The sequence below is a fragment of the Rutidosis leptorrhynchoides genome, chromosome 8 (genome assembly GCF_046630445.1).
Source record: "Rutidosis leptorrhynchoides isolate AG116_Rl617_1_P2 chromosome 8, CSIRO_AGI_Rlap_v1, whole genome shotgun sequence".
Taxonomy (NCBI): Eukaryota; Viridiplantae; Streptophyta; class Magnoliopsida; order Asterales; family Asteraceae; genus Rutidosis; species Rutidosis leptorrhynchoides.
In genome coordinates this window covers 338,825,439-338,833,158 of record NC_092340.1, presented here as the reverse complement: position 1 = coordinate 338,833,158, position 7,720 = coordinate 338,825,439, and the positions used below count along the sequence as shown (strand labels likewise).

The following is a 7,720-nucleotide window of genomic DNA, read 5'->3' as shown; positions in this document are numbered from 1 at the left end:
GAACTTGCAAAAACCGATTTCTAAATCAAATATAGTATGCATAGTGATAATGCGTACCATCTGCCTCTCATGCATGTTTAAGACCATTTTTAACTGCCTGTGACGTCACAGGCAGATTATCCACTTTTTGGTCAAAAAGTGCAATCTGCCTCTGACGTGGCAGTGTCACCCTCTGACACCAAAATAACCCTGACGCCCCTCCAGTGTCAAATAGGTCCCACCAGTTTTATTTTTTCTTTTTATTTTTTATTTTATTATGCATACAAATTATATTACATATAATTAAAAAACATATAAAAATTAACCATTACATAAAAATTAACCATTACATAAAATTTAACCATTACATAAAATTTAACCATTAGATAAATTTAACCATTCATAGTGCGGAATGCGGACGGAAGGTTCCAAATATGCTCAACTAGATCATCGGTTAGTTGGCCGTGCATCGTCCTATCTCTTATTTCTCGGATGATAACGTCTTGATCCCGTCCTCTATTCGGTATCCGTTCCGGACGATTCTCCATATCTTCGGTAATGAACTCTTCCTCCCAATCACTTAACGCAAATCCTTGATCCTCCAAAATCATATTATGTAATATGATACAACAGTCCATAACTCTCCGCATCTTGTTTACCGACATAGTGCGTGCTGCTAACCTTAAAATATGAAATCGACCTTGAAGAACCCCAAATGCCCTCTCTACATCCTTTCGGGCACTAGCTTGAAACCTAGTAAACTTAATCCTTGGATCATCTGTCGGACTCGCAAAACCTTTGACTAGAGTAGCCCAGTCAGGATATATACCGTCAGCTAAGTAATAGCCTTTTGTGTACTGATTACCGTTTACCTCAAATGGTGCTAGTGGAGATGTTCCCTTTTTTAAGTTTATCAAAAACATAGGATTGATTCAAAACATTTATATCATTGTTGGAACCCGCCATTCCAAAAAATGCATGCCAAATCCACAAGTCATACGAAGCAACTGCTTCAAGCATAATGGTAGGTTTCTTGTGGTCACCCCTAGTGTATTGTCCCTTCAAAGCAACGGGACAATTCTTCCACTCCCAATGCATACAATCAATACTCCCGAGCATACCCTTAAAACCATGTTTCTCTTCATGCTTACTATATAAACGTTGAACATCGTATGCATTGGGAGATCTCATGTAATGTTCTTTGTATAATGTAATAATACATTTACAAAAGTTATCTAAACAAAGTATTGAGGTTTGCTCACTCATTTTTAAATATTCATCAAACATATCGGCGGCAGTTCCATACGCCAATTGGCGTAGAGCCGAAGTCATTTTTTGCAATATTGTAAAAAGTCGGCCGACCGATAGCATCAAAACGTTCCCTAAAAAATCTAAAATGCTCGGGAGTATCATGAGAATCGAAATTAGAAATACCTTGCGATATTCGGAGAAATAGTTCAATCCGCATACGAAAACGCCTTTTAAATTTAAATGGCGGAAACACGGGTGTGTCACTAAAATAATCCTTCTATAAGTTTTCTGCAGCTTCTTCACGATTTCTTGGAATATAAATTCGTGATCTTGGAACACGGTCGGATTCGACTTCGTCATCATCATCTTCTAAATGTTGAATAGTGCAATAATACGCTCGTCTTCCGAATCGGAATCGAAACTAAGTAAATACGATGCCATGAAAGAAAAATAATTGATGATGAGAGAAAATTGTATGATTTAATTGATAGAATTCAAAGAAAAATAAAGAGAAATTGTGTGTTAAAAGTGTAGAATTGATGGGTTTATATAGATAAAAATAAATAGAATTTAAAAAAAAAATGAAAAAAAAATCAAATATAGCCATTACCCAACGGCTTAAATTTCCAGCCAATCAGAAGCCGCCACGTCCTCCTGACGCTGCCTCACCCACGCGTGAAAAACTTCACTGACGCCCCTCCCGCGTCAGCCGTAACGCCCCACTAGGGGCGTCAGGGGGCGTCACCCACTGCCAGCGCGTCTGACGGGACCCCTCTGACGCCGCTTTAAAAATGATCTAAGTAGGAGGAAGGAGGTTGATTTTGCCGGCCGAAGGTTTGAGAGAAAACTGCTGGGTGTGGTTTTCAAATTATAGGGTATTATAGGGTAAATTCAATTGCCCTATTTATTTATGCCCTTTCCTAGAATGTCCGAATTATAAATTATTTACTTTTACTTTTACTTATAAATATAATATAAAATATAAATATAAATTAGGGTAAACTGCTTATTCCTGTGTCGGTGACAAATATTACATGTTCGCTCTTCTTTAGCTTTTTTTTTCCAGTTTTTTCTTAAGGGGTGTTTGGCTTAGCGATTTGAGATTGATTTTTTGATTATCGCGTTTATAAATCGCAATTAATTTATTTGTAGTGTTCGGGAAATATATAGATAAACTTTATTTTTTTGCGTTTTGTTGGCTCCAAAACGCGGAAACCAAAAAGCATGGTAGGGGTTAATGCAGCCAAATCGCGGTACATGATGAAAACTCATGTCAAGTTATCGTACAACTTTACCCTTTTTTAATAATAAAGTATTTTTATTATTCATACATAACCTTAACACTATTGCTACAATTTGCAAACTTGCAAAGCCCTACTAGTTTATCTGCCAACTTTTGTATTCTCTCTCTCTTTGCCTTATTCCTCTCGCATGTCAATGAGGTGACAATTCAATAGTATTGAAGCTTGTCTGCTTGTGCATGAACAAAATATATTGAATGAATAATGCATCATACGTAGTATATACTTTGTGTAACATAATTCCAATTCCACTCCGATTACTCAACTTTTTTGATTTTTATTGTTTACAACTTTTTATTTCTTACACAGTACTCCCTCCGTCCCAAATCTATTGTCCATTATTTCATTTTGGGATGTCTCAAATTATTTGTTCAGATTTTTTTTCAACCAATCAAAAGAGGTTATTCTGGATAGAGAAGATATATTATTGGTGGAGAATAAAGTTAGTGAAATTTCCTAAAACTGCGTATTTTATGTCTGGTGACAATAGATTTGAGACTGAGTGAGTAATATTTTCTAAGCTAATATGATTCTTTATGTTAAAGTAGGTAGACCAAACAATTTATAATTCATGAAAATACTCCGTATATATTAAATACATGTATGTATTTTATATTTGTGAAGGAATGTCTTTTTTCGTAATTTTACATGTTAAGTTATTAAATAATACTCCCTCCGTCCCAGATTAATTGTCCAGTATTCCTTTTCGGGCTGTCCCAAATTAATTGTCCACTTCTAAAAATGGAAAGTAAATTTAACGAAGTTTACAATATTGTCCCTAATGAATTAATTAAATTACAAAAGATAGAGGGTTTTCTAATTAATTGATTGAGGGTAAAACTGTAAAGTTAGAAAAAAGTATATAGAAAGTACAGTGTGATAATGACATTTCTTAAACTGTGTGTTTTTTGTCTGGGGACAATTAATCTAAGACGGAGGGAGTATGATTTTTCCAAACACCCAGAAAATTGATTATCTAATCATTGTGATTATTGCGATATCAAACAGCATAATCAAATCCAAACACCATTAAACTAAATTACGTTTTGATACAACTGATTATTTGATTATGATTATATAAAACGCATAATCAGTTATCAAAACGCTAATCCAAACACCCCTTTATTGTTTAAATTCAATCAGTTGCAGTAGAGTTAACTGTAACAGTAGTAAAAATTCAATTATAAGTTAAAAAAAAGCATTGGAATTTCAACGATCGGAATCAGAATGGGTGCTGTTGACCCACAAACACATTTTTTTTATTTCTTGAATTTTATAAAAAGTTAAGATTGTTACTCAAAAATGTTATGAAGGCTAGATCGACTTAGGAAATTCAATTGGATGACTTACCTTGGAGATGTGTGCATTTTTGTTTTTCACAAAATCTATTAAAATTAAACAATAACATTCGTGGTGTTCATTAAAGATAAATGTTAGTGCATGTGGATAAACACATCATGCATAAAAGATAGTTAGATGTGTCGGAGGTTTTATACTTTTCGTGTAGAGTAAAATAATCGATAGTTGGATAAAACACTGAATCGTGGTATCAATTCTTAAAGTAATTATTCGAGCTTTTACTGTCTGGGTTACACGAATATCACTTTGGGGTAAGACATAGATTACGTTCTTGTTTTTGGCATAAAATAAGAACCTGCTGCATATGAGTATTTAGATTTCGTATTGTCTTTCTGATGAACAAATCGTCTCTATATCTATAGGCACCCGTAATTATGAGAGTAGATATATTCGAATCAATTGGCTGATTGACTCTCTATAAATATCTCTCATATTATTCAAAGTGGTTAAGGTAATAAACTTTGTCATAAACAAAAATTATCCTTTCCACAATTATAGCATAAGTGGTTACATGAACAATTCTTCCGTATTTTACTATAACTTGGACAACACGCTAAATCCCCAAATTCGTACTAAGTATTTTCCTTGGTGCCTCTTAGAGGGAGTAGCAAAATCTTGCTGCCCAAAGAGTAGCAAAACCTTATTGCCCAGGGAGTAGCAAAACACCACGAATTTAACAAGTCTTTTTTGTTGCTTCCTCTTAAGGGCCAGCATTGTAAAAGGACCAACACTGATGCCTTAGGACCAGCACTGCAAAAGGACTAACACTGCAAAAGGACCAGCACTACTGCCTCAGGACTAACACTGCAAAAGGACCAGCATTGCAAAAGGACCAGCACTGCTGCCTCAGGACCAACACTGCAAAAGGACCAGCACTGCAAAAGGACCTCCTCCCCCAAGCACGAACACTGAACCACTTGTTGAATAATGATCTTCAGCATTGATTATCCAACTCACATCAATGTATCCTTCTATTACATAAGGAAACCCACTAAAAGATAAACTATAGTCCATAGTTTTTGTGACGATCGCTCCAAATCCATATGGACGAATACGTCATTCATCGATTTCATTGCGAGGTATTTGACCTCTATATGATACGTTTTATAAACATTGTATTCTTTGAAAAAGGTATACCATAATGAATATTTAAATCCAAGGTTTTCGAGATCTGATGATTTCTACATATAGACAATCACCGTAAATAATAGTTTACAATAATACTTCTGTTGACAATGCAGTCAAAATAGATACATGATGATGGTTTTGTGAATGCAACGTTTTCTTGAATAAAGCATGTATGACTCCATGCACAAAGCTTGTCTAACATATAAGCAAACAGCGGAAGACTTCTAGGGAACCTGAGAATAAACATGCTAACAAGTGTCAACACAAAGGTTGGTGAGTTCATAGTTTTAATGTTTCGCATAATCTGTGTATAAAGGTGGATCACAAGATTTCAGTTGTTTCATCCAGAAACGTTTATCAAAATATTCTACAAGATTGAGCACCCTGGTAACTAAGCTTTAACGTCTATAATAAGTACCCATGTTTTAACATACATGCAACCAACATGTACAATACACGCAAACCAACGTGTACTAAACTCAAATAGCATACGTCTATTTTATAGTTCAGGCTAGGATTTCTATACCTGGAACACACGGGGATGTCAAGCCCTATGGATCCATATACAACTACTCGCGCCCACCAGTTCTTATAATCGGCAGTTACTAGTTACCAAAGCTAAGGGATTTTCGATTCAGACTCGGTGTAGAATTTAATATGTACTTGTATCCATTGCGTTTAAAATAAAGTACATGTATTCTCAGCCCAAAAATATAGATTGTAAAAGCAATTAAAAAGGGAGCAAATGAAACTCACTTTAGCAGCATATAAAGTCATTCACCAAAATGTGACCGAAACTCGGATTACCAAATAACCGTAGATCTCAACCTAGAGAACATATGTTGGTCAATAAATGTTTATCAAGCTAGGTCAGATCATAGTGTATCACAATCCTAATGCTCGAGATCGACATACAAAAGTTATCCAAAGTCGTTTCAAAAAGTCAATTTTGACAATAGTTCAACAAAACGAGACGTACCTTATATAAGGATTCATTTACTCGGTTGGTAATATTCAAAAATCCAATTTATCAATCTTACAAACAAGTTGTTTAAATATTAATTGCAGATTCAAAAGCAATTCCAATTAACGTCAATTGTAATTCAGTTGATCATATCTTTTAATCCGTTCATCGAAACTATTCGATATCTAAATGAAAAGTTATTGATTTTTCGCCAGCTTTCCAAAAACATGTATATCATATACCTTTTACCAGTAATATATGTATTTAATTCGTGATCTATTATAAACTGTCTAACGATGAAATTTAGCATACACGTATGTATAAATATATATACTCGAGCACTAGACATGGATACACAATTAATATATAAAAGATAAATTATGAGTGCTTACGTATCAATATTGAGATTCAATATTGTAGGAAAGTACGTAGACGTAACGGAGATGATAAACACTAGGTTTGATTCATAAATATACCCCCGAACATTACCCATAATTTCCTTAGCTCTATCCCGCTTGAAAACCCATTTTGAAAGTGACACGCTCAAGACCTCGTCGTAGTATTTTATGTATAATATTAATACTACTAATAATAATAAGATTAATAATAATATTAATAATAATAATAATAATAATAATAATAATAATAATAATAATAATAATAATAATAATAATAATAATAATAAATAAATACGGAGTAAAAATGAATATATGTGTGTGTGATTAAGCCTGAACTCGCTCAAATTTATAGATGTTTGCTGATCCCTGTGGTCATGCGATCGCATGACTCTGGAGTGCAATACTCATGCGATCGCATGAGATCAATTGCCAGCTCAAATTATTTTTGTAATCTAGCTTGTCGACATAATAAATAAATACATAATATATATAATTTAAATAATTAATTATATATTATATTAAATTCACGTCTATAGCTGATTTGTAATTTTAGTTCTGATAAGTCGTACGTTATCACTTGACTTATGTCCCGGTTCCGGTTTTTCGAACGTTCTTTCGTACATTTAGAAAACTTGCATTTTACGTTTCGTGTCACGTACCTTTGTCAAAATATAGCCTTAAGTTATCCATAAACTATACCACTCAAAGTATTTCTTAAACTTTCGAGTGTTTTGGTCATTTACTTCTATAAATCATCATCTCGCTATTTGTTAATATATATATATATATATATATATATATATATATATATATATATATATATATATATATATATATATATATATATATATAATATACATTTTCATTTTGAAATAGTGTTTTACTGTAGCAAAGTTACTGTAGCAAACTTTTTTTTACTGTAGCAAATAGTGATTTTCGAAAACATTGTAGCTTTTCGGGTACTGTAGCAATTCAAAAATACTGTAGCAAATTAGTGTTTTACTGGTTCATCTTAAACGTTTTAGTTAACTTATCTAAATATTAATCGAATCAATAATCAAATGTTAGTATCGTTTACTAAATAACTTGAAATCATATATATATATATATATATATATATATATATATATATATATATATATATATATATATATATATATATATGCACATTAAGTTATATATATATTGTTCGTGAATCGTCGAGAACAGTCAAAAAATAATTGATTATATGAATATAGTTCCAAAACTTTCGTGACTCAACATTACAGACTTTGCTTATCGTGTCGAAAACATTAAATCATTTAAAGATAAAGTTTAAATATGTTCGGAAATTTCCGGGT

General features: G+C 32.9%; 1 pseudogene; it reads right to left on the bottom strand.

Annotated features, from left to right (window-relative positions):
- Positions 1 to 371: 371 nt before the first annotated feature.
- Positions 372 to 4,904, bottom strand: LOC139864548 (protein ALP1-like; annotated as a pseudogene).
- Positions 4,905 to 7,720: the final 2,816 nt, after the last annotated feature.